The sequence below is a fragment of the Arvicola amphibius genome, chromosome 12 (assembly GCF_903992535.2).
Source record: "Arvicola amphibius chromosome 12, mArvAmp1.2, whole genome shotgun sequence".
Taxonomy (NCBI): Eukaryota; Metazoa; Chordata; class Mammalia; order Rodentia; family Cricetidae; genus Arvicola; species Arvicola amphibius.
In genome coordinates this window covers 2,852,586-2,871,839 of record NC_052058.2, presented here as the reverse complement: position 1 = coordinate 2,871,839, position 19,254 = coordinate 2,852,586, and the positions used below count along the sequence as shown (strand labels likewise).

Sequence of the window (19,254 nt, the reverse complement as noted above, 5' to 3'; positions counted from 1 at the left end):
CCCACCTCCCTCCATCCCACCTCCCTTCATCCCTCCCTTCATCCCTCCCTCCCCCTCCTCTGTCTCTCTCTTTCTGTCTATCTCTCTCTAGTTTCTCATGATAGATTTTTCTTTTTTCTCTCTTCTTTTTTAAGACAAGATCTTGCTCTTCAGCCCTCAAATTGTCAATACCCCTGCCTCAGCCTCCCAAGATCATACCTGCCTTCATGCCTGACTTTCTTGTACTTCATCTGTCACCTTTGGTAGACACTAGCATGGTCACTCCTGACCAAGAGGGGTCATCACTCAGAAGGGTTTTCATAAGATGTTTCCCATAGTGGCGTCATATCCACCCCACTGAGCAGCCCCTCACAGTCCTGGACCCTGGCTCTAGTTACAGGTCTGGTTTATGCTGAACTTCCTCATGGCCAACATTGATCTTTTCCCTTGGCCATATCTCAGGTTGATCTTCAAGCTCTGTTGTTTTTGCCTCAGCTTTCCAGTATAAATTCATTTTTTATTTCCTTTCTTGTGGTCCTGGCAGAATCTTCAAGGCCAACCTGGAGTTCTCAGGACACTGGAGGGGGGGCGGGATTCTCAGGGCCTTGTTGAATTCTCAGGTACTCTCATAGAGCCTTGAGGGCACAAAGCTCCTCACTGGGGCCTTTCCCAGAGGTTGAACTACCCTCCTGCCTATGTGTGCCCCGCCCTGTATCTTCCTTCATACCTGCATACCTCAGCACAGCTCACCTGCTTGTGCACATGAGACACACACCTAATCCCTGAACTCTGCTCACCACCCCTCCTCCTTACACCCATCCCTGTAGTCTGAACTGCCACTCTGAGAATGACAAGGGGCTTCTTCAAGTGTAATGCCTGTACTGGACATCTTCCTTCTGTGTGTGACAAACTCCTGTAGCCGCCAGACTCTGAAAGATTCATGGCTTCATTGGGTCTCTCTTGGTGCCAGATGGACCAGACTAGATAAAGAAAACCAAAGACTCCCTCCCTTCAGATGCCTAAACCAACAGAAGCACTGTAGGGGCAGGATAATGGCAGCTAATACAGTCAGTGATCATGACTCCCCCAAAGTGTAGCAAGAATGGAGGAGGGAGAAGCTGAGGGGGAGTCAGGGAAGCAATGTCCAGGGTGTGAGTCATGTGTAGCAGATATGCTGGCCTAAGGGGAGGGGCAGATAGTCCACTAGGAGGGCCTCTGAGTAGAGTCTAGAGAAAGTCACCTTGTGCTTTTTTTTTGTTAAGGCCAACCTTTGGCTATATACACAGTAGGTGGTGTCTTCCTGCCCCAGTCCCTCAGGTGGCATTGCCTTGAGCATCCTGGGCTATATACACAGTAGGTATACACAGTAGGCCCCAGTCCCTCAGGTGGCATTGCCTTGAGCATCCTGGGCTATATACACAGTAGGCATCTTCCTGCCCCAGTCCCTCAGGTGCCATTGCCTTGAGCATCCTGCTCAGAGACTGGGAGCCCCAGAGCATCTGTGTATAACTGAGTACAGAGCGTCTGTAATGCATGCAGCATTTAATGTCAAGGGGAAAGAGACGGGCCGATGGGCCTCTCCTTCCCCATCATGCAATTTGAGGTGGTGGAGAGAAGACTTCTTGGTTCGAAGCCTGCCCACCCATCCTCCAGGGAAGGCTGGGCACTGCTGGAGAAGTGTCCCTCTCTTGTCTGCTGGCTGAGAACTTGGGATGCCAGATGGAGATACTTTTAGCCAAGTGGATTCTCCTAAAATCTATTTTTTGGTTTATTCTTCTTTTCTGTGAAAGCCAGTTGATTATAATCAGCTTTCAGTGTTGCTGTGTGATATTGGTAGAAAAATATGAGATTTGAGTTATTTGGAGGAATAATCATTTTAGAATAATTATAGATCAAATAAATCTGTCTTAAAAATAACAGCCAAAACCAGTGCTGTCTCGGTGGTCAGATTATTTTTATACATATAGAATGATTGACAGATCTAGAGAAGAGGAGGAACCAAAGCTGTGGACAGTCTAGAAACATCCTTGTAAGTGTCAGGTCCCCAGAGAAGAGAAGATGGTGCTTTTTTGTGTAGCCTTGGGGCACTTAGGGTCTCTTAATTCCTTGCTGAGGAGCATCATGGGAGGAACTCAAGCATCTCATGAAGAGTCAAGCTGCTTGGCCTGTGAACTTCCCTCCCATCCCAAGCCCCTCTAAGCCTGGTTTTGAGCCAGAGGAATTTCAGTGACAGCTTTATGTAAAGAGCCGTTCTTTTCTTGGAAAAGGAGACTCGTCATTTTGGCGCGACCATTGTCATCTCCCATTGTGTCCTTCTGCGAATTAATTCATGGTTGCATAGGGCACCGACGATGAGAACATAGCATGCATGAATTATTCTCCTCACTTTATTTTTTTTCATGATGAAGTAAAGTTATTCTTGTGGCTGTTTCTAGCTTGGCAAAAGCCAAGTGAATTATTTGCTAAGCGTTCTGGGGACACTGTGCCATTTCAGCATCTGTCTGGGGAGTTGTCTCATCTCAAAGCCTTCCTCCAGCACACAGCAAAAACTCTGAGCCAGAATGTGCCTCAGTGGCCAGTCCATCTCGCTCCCTTGTCCCCACCATCCTCATATCATAGATAGGACATTTTACAGAAATGTCAAAGAGTTGGTTGGAAATGAAAGAATTAGAACCCAAATGGTTCCCAGACCAGAAACATCTTGAAGCGCCCTGGCTTCCCCTGGCCTCCATATTCCAAGATTTAGACCTTTACCCCATGCCCAGCTGGATAAGCATTCCCCAGGTGTCAGCACTGTTTTAGAGTCCAGCCCAGGAAGGGACTGGTCATGTCGTCCTGTCCTACAAAGCCATGTAAGGTAAATGCAGAGCCAGGCTTAGAGACAGCATGGGACCTTCTGTCTTTCTTGCTGTGAGTCTCAAAACAAATGCCATTGGTTTGGATCCTGCCTCTCCAGCTTAATTCTTGTCCAATTCTGCACAAGTAAGAAGGCCTCCTCATCTGGAGCAAATGAAGTTGAAGCTCCTGCTGGGTGCTCACAGACACAGCCTAGCACACAGGAGGAAGGCTCCCCCCTCCCCCAGTGAAGTTCATCTTTACTCTGTTTCCTCTTTGGTAATATCCCACGCACTATAACCTTGTGTCTTTTCACAGAGGGGACCTTCTGCCCATGCTCAGAATTTCTGCTCTGCATAACTCACTGTAGCAGCCGAGCTATGTGGAGCCTGCAGGACTATCACAGGGAGCCAGGAGAGTCTAGTTTCCTTTGAGTGGAGCAGCCTAGAGTCATGAAGGGAAGAGAGTGAACCATCATGCCAAAGCCTGGCTAGCGTGCTTGCTGGCTCTGCAAGCATCCTCCCATAGGCGCGAGTAAGATAACACTAACCCCAGGAGGGTGCCCCAGTGGTGAATTATGTCAGCTCTGAAATCAGCAGAGCAGCCTGCGGCATTACTGGGTTGTTGCCTTTTCTCAAGGGAGTAAACCAGGAGGCTGTGCAGAAGAGAATCCCTTTTCCTAGGTCACCCAGATATTAACTGACAGAATCTGAACCTGGCCATACACCTGTGGCTAATGGTGGGGTGCCCCATGGTGATCCATCCCTGGGGAGTGGTACCCAGCCTTTCCCACTGTGATATTCTTTAGTTTTCTTTGGGGTTGTTGGCTAGGGGGATAGGCTGGCTGTCTCCTAAGCATCTCCAATGACTTTTGCTTACACCCATTAATTCAGAATCAGTGAAGCCTACCAGACCCCAGACTAGCAGTGGGGTACTGGAAATGCACATGGAGACTTCTGGTCTAGCCTGTGTGCTGGGGAGCAGGCTGACTGACCCTGTTTAGAAAGGAGCTGCTTTGTGGCTAAGCTCCTATTTGAATGCAGAGCTGTTGCTGACTAGCTGGGCACTCTTGTTCCTTCATTTATAAAAATAAGCTAATATCTAGGATGTAGTGGCTCACATCTGTAATTCTAGTACTTAGGAAGGAGGCTAAGGCAGGAGGATTGCTGCTGGTTCAAGGCTAGCCTGGGGTGCATGGCAAGTTCCAGACCAGCTTAGGCTATAGTGGGAGACCTTGTCTCAAACAAAACAACATCAACTAAAAGGAGCCAGCACAACGGTTCTCTGGTTAAAGCTATTGCTAATTTTGTGCATTTTAAGCAAAGTGTAACATGGCAGAGCAAAGCTGGGCATGGTGTCATATGCTTAGAATTCCAGCACTTGGAAGGGAGAGGCAGGAGGATTGCAAATTCAAGGGCAAACTGAAATAGAGACTGACTGAGTTTGAAGCCAACCTGGGCAATTTAGTGAGACCCTGTCTCAAAACCCAACACAGTCAAAGTAACCCCTCCCTGTGGGAAGCCCCTGTCCACATTAGTCCCTTTTACTGCCCTGCTGTCCACCCCCTATCTCCACTTCCAGGCTTGAAGAGTTGAAGTCATGCTTGGTCCCCTTGCGTTAGGAGCAGATCTGTTTTTTTGGTTAATGATTTGTGTGTGTGGGCTCCACTTCCCTGTGAGTGGGGAAGAGGTGTCACCTCTCGGGGCTCGGGGAGCTATCATTATGAAAGTAGATCAAATGTACCACAACTCAAGGATGCCAGCATATAAGCAATTAGGTAATTACCAGCAGCCAGTGCCAGGGATAATTGGCATGCAGGTAATTGGATGGGTGCTTCTCATCCTCAGAGTGTAGGGCTTTCTTTTCAAAGCCAGTATTGTTGTGTATGCGAATATTTTTGCATTGTTTGCTTATGGTAATTTATTCCAGGAGGGATTTTTTAAAATCATAATTAAGGCTCAACCTGGTATATTTTAGAGGGAGCTGATACCCCAGTCACCAGTGCTTTCAAAATAGGGGCTTTGTAAAACAGAGGTTGCCATGGTGAATGATCTTGAATGCCGTGTGTACACGGCTCCCACTTTAGCCAAAGGACATTTTCTTCTGCAGAAGAAGAGCTCAGAACCTAAGAGGTTTGTGGAGAGCCCTGCTCATAGGTGGTGTTGGGAAGTCCTCTGTGTTCTTCCTTCTTCTTGCGGAATGTTGGAAAACTAAGAAGAAAGACTATAAAGCCAGGTGCTTAGAAGTAGCACGTATTTTCCTGTTGAGCGCTGGTGTGTCCTAGCCTGAGTTTTTAAGTGATCTCTGCATAGCCAATACTTTCCTTGTCATCCCGCCATAGCGAAGGCTTCTGTGAAATTAAAATCATCTATTAGACTGTCAAGCCAGAGGGATAATAAAATCATGGTGCCGGAATTAGAGGTGGCGAAAGGGGATGGGGGATGTGACTGACACCACTGTAATCTTTGTGAAACAACAGAATATGAATCAAAAGCTGCCTCCCGCCTCCTCAGCAGGACCAGGAGCTGGTGCTGGGGACCTGTGTAGTCTTTCACAGATCCTGCTCTTGCTTGGACCCCAGCAAACATGAGGAGAGTCCCCCAGAGTCCTGGGAACGACTAAGGGGGTCACTCTCCCTCATGTCAATGTCAGCTTTGCTCAATGCAGTGATCGGGTTAGATCTACTACTTCTCAGAAAACGGTGACGTTCCGGGCTGAGTGTGAATTTAGGAAATGTCACCTCATGGCTAAGCTCTGCTGCTTGCCAGCTGGAGATAGGGGCTGGTGAGCATTGAACAAGCATGGCTAGTCCTCGTCTGTGGGTTCATACTGCCTCCCACAGTGGGTACCACAGGATGGGATGAGGAGGAGCTAGGCACATCCCTCACACAGTGTAAGGTATAACCCTGTCACATTCCTTCCATCATCTGTAGGAATGGAAGCCATTGGTGCTCAGAACAATCAGATGGGCACAGTATAGGGTTCTTGTTAAAAATGCGGTCTTTCTTAAGCCAGTCTCAAACAATTTTTTTCTCTCAAAAGCAACTAGATTTTTTTATAAGTACATAAAATCATACATATATACATGACATGAGAGTAGAAGTAGAACTGTCCAGGGTACTAATAATAGAGGGGACATGGAAGAGGGCATGAGATAATATGTTCAATATGCAATATATGCTTACATGAAAATATCCTTAACTAGCATAATATTGTAAAATAAAATATACAGCAAAATTTTTTGAAGAAAATAAATCTTTGATTATATCATTAAAATGTGTGAATGCCGTAGTCAGAGTACATGAATTCAAGGCTTGACTCAACCTTGGGAGAGTTGCCTGAACTGTCTGGTTCCCAGTTTATTCTTTTACATGGGGATACCCCCTTAGGAAGGTGCTTTGGCAGCCATCAGTGGTTGCTGCTCTTACCAGAGTCACTGCTGGAGTCAGGGAGCCCCTAAGATGGAAGACTATGGCTATGGCCTATGACACAGGCTATGGCCACGAGATTGCTGCTTAGGAAAGCCATTGTCCCATCAGCTGCTAAAGAGTCAGAGGAATAGGGGATAGGGGGACTGGAGGAATCTCTTGGGCAGATCATCCTGAAGCCAGGGTTAGCACCTTAGAACCAGAACTGTCACCAGAGAGGTTGCTGGAAGGGTAGTGCTGCCAACTGCATCATGGGTAGAGTTTCTCCCAACCCAGACAGCATGGGGGAGGAGCATCTGGGGTGTGGTGGTTAATGCTGTGTTTGCCACAGGATGGAAAAGATCTGAGCTAGCATTGGGAAACCCCAGGCGCATGTACTCTGTGGGGAACAGCATGTCTTTATCATGTTTGCTCAGGCATGCAACGGGTCCCAGATTGGGAACTTTATCACCAAGAGAGACATTTGCATTCACGGATGCAGAAGCTCTGTAGAGGATGGATGGGGGCTGAGCCTGAGAGGGGAGGCTCGCTGCCGATGAAGCAGAAAGATGTTCCAGGCTGGAAACATCCCCCTCCTCCTCCTATTACTACCACTGTACTACTATTACTATTACTACTATTACTACTACTTCTACTACTACTACTACTACTCACACACACACACACACACACACACACGCGCGCGCGCACGCACGCACACGCGCATGCACGTGCACGCATGCACCCACACCCTCTCTCTCTCTTACACACACACACACACGTGCATGCACGCACACCCTCTCACACACATTCTCTCTCTCTCTCTCTCTCTCTCTCTCTCTCTCTCTCACACACACACACACACACACACACACACGTGCATGCACATACACTCACACACACATTCTCTCTCTCTGTCTCTGTCTCTCTCTGTCTCTCTCTCTCACACACACACATACACACACACACACACAGAGAGAGAGAGAGAGAGAGAGAGAGAGAGAGAGAGAGAGAGAGAGAGAGAGAGACAGTCAGTCCTTGGTAACATCCCGCACTCAGCCCCCTCCCTCCTGCTACAGGTGCCCTGAGTGCTTTCATTTCTGAGGCACAGACAGCCAGTCAGTGCTCCACAGAGCTGTCTGGCCTCAGCTGGACCATACGTGTTAACTTTAAGAGGCTGTTAATGTTTTCTAGCCAGTCAGTTTTGAAGCGTTGCTTGTGAGTTCCTTTTTCTATTCTGTTAGCCCAGGCACATTCCATGTTTCTGACACATCTCCTGTGTATGCTTCCTGTCTGTACATAAGTGCCCTATCCTCATTTATATTTTTCTCTTTGAGTTTGAACTGCTCCTCTACATTTTCTAGCTACTCATTGATTTTATTCTAGCCCCTCCTAGAAAGTGGAGCATCAGGATGTGAACCCAGGCTGCCCTGTAACTTTTGTGATAACATCTGCCTTCGAAGAGATCGGATGAATCTCTTTATCCATGCAGCTCATCTCCTCCCAAGGGACGCTGAACACCTGCATCAGGAGTTGCGTGCTCCGTGTCTCCTGTGTGTCTGTGTACACCGTATCTCCAACACTGTGTCACATACCTGCTCTGGTCTGGATCTTCTCACTGTAAACTTGGTTGGCTTTGTCACTAATGTCCCAAACAGCCCCGTACTTTGCGGAGACCTCTAGAGTGGAATTTCCAACCCTCCCTGGGACCCTTGCTCCACATAGCTTCTCTTCAATCTCAGTCTAGGGGAAGCCTGTTGTGTTCTGATCCGGTGAGCACCACTCACCTCTTTGTGACTCTCATTATACTTCTAATTAACCACTTACTGAATGTCTCCCTCGCTGTCTACAAGTTCCACATGGGCCAGGCCGTGTGTGCTTGACCCATTTCTCTGTCCTGCCCAGCTGACTTACAACAGTAGGAACTGAATGAGTAAACACTCAAATTGCCAACAAGAAAACAGACTTCCGCTGATCAATGCCATGTCTCCCTCTTGTTGCTACAGGTATTTAAAGCCTTGCCTGCCAGATGGCATCTGTAGAGAAACCTTCCTTCTTTCTCCCTCTGGAGTTCTGCTCCTACAGCCCTATAATATCCCCACTCTTTCCTTCCCAGGAGGCCCTGGGTATCGAGGATCTCAGTCAGCAACAAATAATAATCTCCTCTGCCAAGTGTGCACTAAAGTCTTTCTTCATATGTATTATTGTCTCACTAAGGTGCTGAGGATACAGAGACCCCACAGGTTAAATAATGTGCCCTGAGCTGAGAAGCTAAAGTTCAAACCGAACTGATCTGGCAATGACCAAGACTGTGCTCTTAGATTTGTGGTGGTCATCTTGCAGGTGGTGACTGTGGGTCTCTGGTCAGCAGCGCTGGCCTTCATTGCTGCAAGGAAGCTGCAGCATCCATTCCTGTTACCTGCTGAGAGGCTCCGCATAAGCAGCAGGTCCATGGACAGCACCTAAATGCATCTGGGCACATGCAGCAGACTTGCCAGTGTTTGCTCAATAGCATTTGTGTTAGACAGTTTGCTACCTGCTCGGGGATGAGATCTGGGGATGAGGCTGCATTCACATTGGAGAGCTATGGAGCATAATGAGGCTGGATGATTCTAACCAGCTTCTTCTTGGCTTGTGGCTCAGCTCTGCTGATGTGGAGATGGGGGGGCACAGGAACCTTCTGTGGCAGGAATCCTCGGGGCTACAGTTTACTTCTGTCCATCATGAGAGGCCAGAGATTGACAGCTTACAGCCAGATGTCAGCCTAAGTGGGCATGCACAGCTTGGCAGGGCCCTGAAGACTCGAGTTGAGGCCAGAGCCTAGCCAGGACTGGGAGCATGATGACAGTGAACCAGAGGAGGAGTTAGGAAAAGCTGTAGGTGGGCGTTGGTGAGGGGCATCAGATTACCACCAGAGAAAACCCTGCACCCTTCCAGGTATGCCTGAGCTTCACAGAGGCTGCCTCCTTGTCAGGTAGCTGCTTGAGCGACTGTGGTTGATGATCATGTGTTTGTCCAGATGTGCTGAGTGATGATCATGTATTTGTCCAGATGTGCTGAGTGAGAACAATAAGATTGATTTACTAAGCATTAAGAACTCAAGAAGAAAGTTGGCAGAGGGAAACCTCTGGTCAGTTTCACATTTGCCCCCAAATCCCAGATGCATTTCTAGGTCTTACCCTGTCTGCTTTTGCCTAAGGAGAAGTTGCCTGAAGATTCCATGGGATCTTCTCAGGCTCTTAGAGAAAAACATCCTTCAGGGCTAGCTTTTGCCCTTGTAGAACAAGTGGTCAGTATGGATGGAAAAAATGATTCTTCCAGGGAGCCGAGTGAATGGGTCGCATCCTCTCCAGTTCCTGCAGCACACGGCAATATTTTAGCAACCCAGCAGTTCCCAAACCTTTGGCTTCCCAGGCCTTTTTATCCGCATAACTCTTCCTAGGCTGTGCATAGTAATGAGAGCCAGCCTATTCTCCACGACAGGTTTAAGGTTTAAAAAGCCCCTTGCTTCAGGCAGCGTGCTGAGGATTGTGCCTTAGTCCTTGGAGATCTAGTTGCAGACAGCTACACACAACTGTATTTCCCAATGCACTTCTTGCAAATGCCCAAACCAGACAGGGCGATAACTTCTGGTTTATGGAGTACAGAGTTTTAAAAGAGGTCACCTGCCCGCCACAGCCCACACCGATACCTCCTCTATTGGTGATGTGTGGTATTGCACTCTGGGAGCCCTCTGGGACCATCTGGGTGATGGGTTTGCCTCACCATAAGCAGGCAGAGAGGCTTCTGCAGGCTTGGGACAAACCCCATGACAGATGGTGGAAGTGGGAGGACAGTGTGTCAAGAGAGAACACGGGAAACAGGATGTTGGAACTCTCGACAAAGAAAAGCGCTCTGGCCCACAGCTCGCAGGCACCATGCAGTGCCCTGGCAGCCCTTTCCTTCCCTGAGGTCCTAATTCCAGCAGTTGGAGGAACTTACCTGAACTTAAGCTCATAAAAGAAGCTGTGTAACAATGGTGTGCAGCTCAGCCAGTGTGCTGGGTGCCGCTCCTTGGTGTGATTCAGTTGGCAGTGGGGAGTACTCGGAACATTTCCTTCAGAAATGGTGGAGCCTGGGAAAAAAACCTGTCCTGGGGAGCAGGGGAGGCTTGAGAGATAAAAGCAGAGATGCCTATGCCTGGGAGGTTTGGGGATGTGAGTATGTGAGTGGGTTTGCACATATTGTTTTTGGAGGAGCGGAAGCTGTACCTGTTTGGCACAGTCTAACTCCTTGCCCAGGGATTTAGACGCCTTTGCAAAGCCCAAAGCATGAGTTGGGCTAGAAGAAGGACTTGTATGCCAAATCCATGTTTCCCTGATCCTCCCCACTCCTGGCTAGATGAGCACAGCAGTGGAGCAGTTTGGTTTGGCTGCTGAACCACAGGCAGAGGCCGCAGGAGTGCGGCCAGCATCTTCATCCCGGGCTTTGTGTTAAGCACTTCCTAATTCCTCGCTGACATTTCGCTCAGGTTGGAACCTGAACAGGAATGTGTTCAGCTCTAAGCCTGTTGATGAGTGCTGGAGGCAGGGCCCAATTATCTGCAGCCATGGGCAGCAGAGCTCCCTGGAGTCCATCAGCAATTGTTCCCACCACCCCAGAGACCCTGCCGGCAGAGCAGTCTTCTGTCCCATGCATTCTGGACTTCTTCCTGCCCTCCCTGTCAGTGCAGAAGACTATTCTTGGTACACAGGAGTCATAGTATGGTAGGGTCTAGGAAGCATCCTTGCTGCCACGGCACAGGCTCTGGCCACTGCCGCCTCCCTCTGCAGAGCTGGCCCTCTCTGCACCTGCATGTGTATACACCCCACATATCCATGGCTTGAAGATTGCTTGCTACCTAGGTGCCCTGACCTCTCGGTGGTCAGTGGTGGCGACTGTGGTGCTGGTTGTGCTGGTCCTGGTGGTGGGTGTATCGGAGTGTATGTTTTTCTAAAATGGCTCAGCCCAGAAGCTGCACTAGGGAGAAGAGAGTCGAGAACACATCGAGAACACTGCTCTCTGCCAGTTCCCCAAGTGTCTCCTACCCCTGCTAATCATTTGTGTTGTGAAATCAGCTCTGCTTGACCAGGGAAGCTTTGTTCCTTCTTTGGGGGAGAGGTAAGGATTGGCAAAGCACCATGCAGTGGTTAGCAATTTGTGGATGTGTGCTTCACGGAGACTAAATGTTCCCATCAAAGACTATTGGCTTTTGTGAAAAAAAATCCTTAATATTTAAAATGGACTGGGCAAGAGAGGGTGTTGAGAAGAATAGAAAATGAGTATATGAGGCCCTTGAGGGCCAGGGTCTCTTAAGCCAGGGATCCTTCAAGGGATTTAAAAATAACTCATGTCTACAACCTCCCAGCATTGACCATGGGACACTTAAAATCCTGAGGTATTGACTGAAGTGACAATACATGCCTCACTGCTGATAGGGTGGGGGCCATGTGTTCCTCGCTCTTGATAGGGTGGGAGCCATGTGTTCCTTGCTCTTGATAGGGTGGGGGCCATGTGTGCCTCACTGCTGATAGGGTGGGAGCCATGCATACCTCGCTGCTGATAGGGTGGGAGCCATGTGTTACTCGTTCTTGATAGGGTGGGAGCCATGTGTTCCTCACTGCTGATAGGGTGGGAGCCATGTGTTCCTCACTGCTGATAGGGTGGGAGCCATGTGTTACTCGCTCTTGATAGGGTGGGAGCCATGTGTTCCTCACTGCTGATAGGGTGGGAGCCATGTGCTCCTCACTGCTGATAGGGTGGGAGCCATGCCTACCTAACTGCTGATAGGGTGGGAGCCATGTGCTCCTCACTGCTGATAGGGTGGGAGCCATGCCTACCTAACTGCTGATAGGGTGGGAGCCATGCATCTGAACACATGACTCAGACAAGGTGTTCATGGCAGGACATTGCTTCCCTTTCACTGTGGCCAAGGGCAGCCCATGGAGCAGCCTGGTTCTGGGCTGGCAGTGGCATCTGGACCTTGAGTCACAGTTACTCCCCAGTTTCTAGTTGCCTTGTGTGGTTCTTCTAGTGTTTGTGTGCACCCTGCATTCCCTAGGATTCCCAAGCTTCACAGGGAGCAGTCAAGGGAAGAGTCTCGGAAGTAATGCTCTTGGACCTAACATCCAGTCCCACAGGAATCCCCTAAGGTACACTGTCACAGACTGCTGCCTTCAAACAGCAAGGATTTTTTTAATCTCACAGCTCTGGAGTCTGTAGGTTGGGAATCTAAATGTCTCTAAGGCCACACTTCTTCCTGGCCTATAGCAGAAGGCCCTACCAGCCTTTGGTGGCTACTGCCTGCGGCTGACTTGTGGCAGTCTGGCCGTGGTCTCTGTCAATATTCAGATGCCCTTCATCCCCTTGTCAGTGTGGACAATCTCCCTCTCCTTTTTCCTATAAGGACATCAGTCTTTGGAAGCAGGCCTATTCTGAACCCAAGAAGGGTCCATCCTGAGATCTCTGGAGGGGTTACATTTGCAAGGATGTCTTATCTGCATAGGTCACAGATTTAGGCCTTCGAAATATATTTAGGGACAGACAATGTAATCCACAACCCCACCCCATTTCACCTCTGCCCTCCCTTTCTCTGTTCCTCTCCTTTGTCTTCCCATATTCCTCCCCTTTTCCTCTGCCCCTGCCAGTCCTCTCTAAGGGCCTCAAGCCCAGAACAGTCAATTTTTCTTCTTTCAGTATTCTTGTGTAAGCTGCATCTTTGTCTTGGTAGTTTTTGGAATGGGGTCTAAGCATTTGGGTCAATCACTAGTTTAACTCTCAGAGTAAAATATTTTCCTCAGGCTTCTCATGAGTGGTGTCTCCTTGCCACCCCGAGGAACCATCTGCTTGAAAGAGGGATTCACAGAGCACCAAGGGCCTGGGCATCTCAGGTGCTGGCCTGAGCTGGGAAGTAGCCACAGCTTCTTGCTAGTAGGGGTGGTGAGTGTGCTAAGACACAGGGATCGTAAGCGTGCCTTCATTTCCCAACCTATGGCTGGCTTTCCAGCTCTGTGTGATTTTCTTGTTCTGAACTTTTTGGTTTTTCGAGACAGGGTTTCCTTGTAGTTTCTAGAGCCTGTCCTGGAACTAGCTCTTGTAGACCAGGCTGGCCTCGAACTCAGAGATCCGCCTGCCTCTGCCTCCCGAGTGCTGGGATTAAAGGTGTGCGCCACCACCGCCCGGCTTCTTGTTCTGAACTTTTTGATAATTCCTGACAGCTTCTGAATAAGGTCCAGACCCCAAGATGGCTTGTAAACTTCTATTTCCAGCTGCAATTGAAAGTGGCTTTGTACCCCACCCACTGGGCTGTGACAGGAACTTCTGCATATGACCACCCCCCACGGCCCAGTCCAGCCTTCCGGCACCAGCTCTACTTATCTTTCCTGCTCACACCCTTCCCCAAAGATGCCTCTTCCAGAAAGCTCTGCCCAGGAGACTCCTGCTGGCCCACGTTTGCTCCCACTCCTCCCACTCCTCCGGGAGAGGGGTCTCCACTGTGGGGTTAAGCAGGGTCACTTGCACCTGATGCCCTGAATTATGGGCTGGCATGGGGGTCTACTCGAGTCTGCCCCTAGAACAAGTTCTGAACTGAACCTTGTTACTTAGGAAATAGTAAAGTCAAATGGGCTCTTAGGTCTTCACCAGCCCTCCATGCTAGTAATCTTCCTATCCCATCTGCTCCAGGGAGCAGAAAATCCGAGTGCCATAGAAGAGTGGCCCCTGAGGGAGGTCTCTGAGCCTAGGCAGGAGCTGGCATCCTCTCCACACCTGTCCCTGCTTGAGTTGTAGTTCCTCTCTTTGTCCTCCGATTCCCTCCCCTATAATCCCAGCCCAGCCAAAATAAGATTCCACCTACAGCTCAACAGATTTTAAAATACAGCTAGAAGACCATGATCCGCTCCTGTGACTTGGCTTACGAAACTAAAGATTTGGGAGGAAGGTTAAATCCCTAAGCCTGGTCTGGGCTCTGTTTCCAGCAGAACCCAAACTAGGTCTCATTTTACTACCAGCACCTCCCATGCCCCAAACAATCTTGTCAAGACTTGCATTGCTGGGTTTTAAATGGAGCTGGGTCTCAGCTACAGCCTGGCCTTTCTGACGTAGAACCAGCAATACCCGGGGAGCTCCCTACCTGAACCAGCTCCGTGTTTCACTCAGGACCTCAATGGCAGGGTAGGAAAAGGCCTCCCAGCCCACCGACCCTGCAGACCTCCTCCCGTGCCTCCCGAGGGACCCAAGCCAGTTACCCGTGGCCTGGTAAAGTCCTCTCCTCTGCCTGCACCTGCGGGTCCTCCACACAGAGGGGACCCTCAGAGGGACAATCCACACAACAGCAGCACCACACCCTTGAGCGCTTGCTAAAAATGCAGACTCTTGCTGCCTCCCCTGAGCAGCTGAGCAGGGGTCTGCTGTGCTTGTGCATGAGATGGACAGACAGCGGTCAGTCAATGCTTGCTTGTGCACGAAATGGACAGACAGGGTCAGTCAATGCTTGTGCATGAGATGGACAGACAGTGGTCAGTCAATGCTTGCTTGCGCACAAGATGGACAATCAGTGGTCAGTCAATGCTTGTGCATGAGATGGACAGACAGGGTCAGTCAACAGCAATAACTGGGATGGAAGCAGCTCCCCATGTCTGTGTTGATGGGGGGAATCAAGGCCCTGAATAAGGACATCCAGGGCTGCCCACCTTGCTGCGGTCACACAGGTGATGGTTGGGCTGTTGGAAGGGGTCTGGGATACAGAGCTAAGGTGTGGATATAGAAACTGATGACCGCATATTGCTGCCTCATGTCCCTGAATCTCTCTGATTCCTCGTAGGAAAGAAACACTACTGAGGAAATAAAACATATAAAAGTGTCCTGTCCAAAGTGTGTTTATAAACACAAGGCCCATACACATTTTAGAGTTCTGAGGAAGAACTGAATCTTTGTCTTGCCTGGGTTCTTATGAAGGGCCAGCGTGAACTCTCGTGGCATTTGTGGAGACAAGAGACCACAAGGTTCCAAGGGCTGAGTCTCCAGGGTGAGGCCAGACCTGGCTACCATATTGGATGGACAAAGGGAGAATTAAACTGGGACAAAGCAAGGAGCAAAGACTGGGATCTGGAGTCAAACCAGTGCTGGGTGGGAGCCGTGAGCAGGCTGAAGTCTGGACAGCAGGAACAGTTAGGGCAGGCCAGTTGTGACCAGGGTGAAGAATTCAGGCCCGGGGCTCCAAATGAAATCAGGAAGTGGTTCAAGTAAGCGAATGCAGGACGTTTTGGGGATCACGGGGTAAGACAGGTGGCCAAAAGGCGAGTCCAGGCCCAGGCAGTGAGTGAATCCTCGTCAGGAAGAGTGGAGTCTCTTTGGGGGAGGAATGGCAGGTTGGCCTTGGCTGATCACCTCCATGGAGCAGCATGCCCGGGCAAGGTTCTTGTTAGGATTATGTAACTCACATTCCACCACAACACTCTCTCTTGGTTAGTTCTTTGATTGCTGTCCCCAAGTAGTAAGTTTCCCTTCCCCGTGCAGCCCTGTGTTGACTCCATGGAGAGGGGTTTCTTTCTCGGTCTCTGAAGCTACTTGGCTCTGAGATGTACAGTTGTTTCCTGATGGCTGATGCCAGGCTGATGAAGATGTGTTTGTGGCTTAATGGAGCTTTGAATGACCCCACCACTCCCACCCATTCCCGTCTGGGATTTTCTAGGCGGTGGGGACTCCTGTTGCCTCCCTCTTGGCTTCCTGTACCTCCTACATGATTGGAGCTACCTCAAGACCTACCTGGCCTCACCTTCTCAAAGCTGTGCCCCCTAAAGAGCAAAAACAACCACAGGACGAGCGAGAGGCCAATGCACAAGGCTTCAGGGCCTGACACAGCCCTCCCACCAAGTGCGCACACTCAGTGCACACCTGACTGCTCCTTGCTCAAGAAGTGGTTTTTTTTTTTTTTTTTTTTTTTTTTTTTTTTTTTTTTTTTTTTTTGGTTTTTTGAGACAGGGTTTCTCTGTGGCTTTGGAGCCTGTCCTGGAACTAGCTCTTGTAGACCAGAAGAAGTGTTTTGGCAGCAGGTGACATGCATGTAGTTTCCTTTCGATGATGCCCCTGGGCACAGTTGGGCAACTATGTGGTTCCTTTACCAGGATGGTTACATCTTCTTTCACAAGTATCAGCCAGTTGGTAGGACGGTGCAATCGTAATTGGGAAAGCCCTGAACTGTGGCGTGTCACAGCACACTTCATGTACACGTGTCACTCGTGGATGAAGGACAGTACAAGAGACCGTTGCAAAAGGTGAAGTCGATTTCCGGTGGGTGGTGTGCTCATTTCCACGTAAAGACAGGCATGAGCCGTGTGTGTCCTCGTGACTTCATCTTGTCTCCTAGTCGTCTCCTTATGAAGCTGCTCTTTAGACCTCAGTAAACACAGGGGCGCATGACAGCCCTGTTCTTCGCTATCCAAGTACTGACCCAGGGAGCGAGGATTTAAAACACTTTGCCCTTAAGTGCCTTTTTTTCCTTGCCCTTCTTATCTCCTACTTATAAACTAGAATGAAAGGGATGCTCTGAGTTCTAGATCATATGCCCCATGCCGAATCCCCACTTCCTGATCCAGCTGCTGCAGGGGCAGCCAGAGCACATGTAGCCTGGCAGCAGATAGTCCCATCTCTCTCCAGCTCTCCTGACAGCTGTTAAGTCCAGGAACACCTGGGGAGGAGGCTGCATAGAACCCCATAGCATAAACACATTTGATCAAAAGAGCTGGGCAGTTCTCATCTGGTCAATAAAGGCAACCCTCTATTTAAAACTCAGCCCCCACCCTGTCCCTTGCTTCTCCAGAGCTCGCTTTGATTCTCGGGGAAGCCTTTCACACTTCCTTAGTGTCCCTGTGGTCCATCTGCACTCCTGACCCAGGAGACCCCAGAGCCATGCAGAGCCCACATGCATCCTTTCTCTATCTGCTTCTGCAGGAAGTCCTATTGCTGTGCCTTCTGCCTGGGACCCGAAAGGGTCATGTGGTCCATAGTCTACCATATGAAATTGTAGCCCCTGTTATCCCAGTGAGGGGCCAGGGTATGAAAAGTGGCATGTGAGGTCTTCAAGGGCACACGGATGGTTCAAAAAGAGGGCTGCATTTGAAGGCACTTATCGCCGTGGGATCATTCTGCCATTGTATGACCCCGAGAAGACCACACCTCCAGAGCCCAGGTTTCCTCATCCAAAAGGAGAGAGGCCACAACCCTTCTTCTCTTTTATAGCTGTCAGAGGGTGAAATAAGAACAACCAGGGGGAGTGCACATTGTTAAATTTGCCTTTGTGGAAAGTACATCCTGAGCCTTGCCACAAAGCCCAGTGGGGCAAGGTGTGTGTGTGTGTGTGTGTGTGTGTGTGTGTGTGTGTGTGTGCGCGCGCGCATGCGCACACACAGCCCCAACAGGTGCAGTTTGAATGGAACCAGGAGGTATGAAGGAGGGAGCCCCTGGAGCTGGGAACCATGATAGCCCCCAAGGCCACGATCCCGGCTCTGTTGTTCATCATCAATAGCACTGATTAGACCCCAGGGTGTGGTACTGTGCGGAACTGGCACACCTGCCTTCTCCCCATGTGCCTCTTCTGGCTCTCCTTCCCCCTTCATTTGCCATCACTCTTCCCGTGCTGGACTCCCTCCCAGAAAAGGGTTTTAGGTCACATGTGCACCGTGGGTTTCCTGCTGCGCTGTGCCTCTGTTCCCAGAGCCTGCTTGAAAATCCTTCTAGAATGGAAGCATCTGGGCACTGACTCAGGCAGCCCCAGCTCTGCTAGGAAGGAGGCAGGGTGGGCGTGGGCAGAAATGCCCTGGAGGTGTTCAGGCACTTACCAGGGTGTGTTTCCAGAGGAGAACGAAGGTGAAGAGACCCCCATACACACTGCTAACTCATACTACTCAGACTGATAGTCTTTCATGTCTGGTGACCACCATTTCTTAGTTCTTTGTGCATGGTCAAACATCTTTTTAGCTATTTTTAGGAACAAGAGGCCATCTGTAAATGTAGTTTAAGATGCTAAAATACTGGAATTTCCAGACTCAAAAAAAAAATCAAGCAGACTATTTAAATCCTGGCTATTCTAGAAAAGCCAAAAGATTGGAAGTTACCCTAAACCATTTACTCAGCCCTTCCCCAGCTCTCCTGCTCCCGACCCAAATTAGTTCCCCGTCAGTTTTTATCCATTGTATCCCTTTCTTCATGTATGGTGCTTAAGCATTTTACTACTCCTCATGTACATTATTTAATAGTTTCTTCTCAGAGCAATTTGTCCCCTGCTCTGTCTCCATAAATTAGTACACTGTTGGCAAGGTCCTCCTTCTGCTTCTCAGCTCCTAGGCTTGGTTCTTCGTGTGTGGTCTTTGGTTTCAAAAGAAACACATTCTGGCCCCCATCCTAGGCTTGTGGAGCTAGCGTCTTGGGGTTAGGATGAGACACAATAGCCTGTGTTTTGCTGGAGCTGTGGTGGCTCTGGTGCCTGCTCAGCCTTGAGAACCATGGCCTTTACTTTGGGACAGATTCTACAATGACCTCCAGGTTACAGAGTGACCTTGCCTAGGCTGAGAGTCAAACAGAAGAGAGACGTGGGTCCTCAAGACCTCTCATTGTTTCACAGAGAACTGTAGCTACCTACATTCTAGATCTGAACGCTGGTGGAGGAGAGCATTCCTCTGCCTCTCATCCACACCCCCTAGAAGGCAAGCGGGAGAACAAGTTGCTAGGAGTGCAGAAAGGCTGCTGAGTAGAACCGATCTGGGGTACCAGATCCTTAGAGTAGGATCTGAGACAGCCTGCTGCGTGGCCCCTGAGATGTGAACCATCCATACCACTGAGCTCCTGGAAAGTGGAGCTGGGTGCAGCCCCTCCTGTGGCAAGAAGTGGGGGTCCACAGACTCAGCCAACTAGGTACCTGGATAGTAAAAATTCAACTCTAGGGTCTGAGGGTGGTGGGATATGGGGTTGACTCTGAACATGAGCCTAGCCTTTGGGAGACAAATGAGTAAGGCCACTC

At 49.6% G+C, this 19,254-nt stretch overlaps 1 protein-coding gene across 2 annotated transcripts in view; it reads left to right on the top strand.

Moving 5' to 3' along the window:
• Positions 1-19,254, top strand: part of Kcnh1 (potassium voltage-gated channel subfamily H member 1) — a 289,183-nt gene that overhangs the window by 236,034 nt on the left and 33,895 nt on the right. The window lies entirely within an intron of this gene.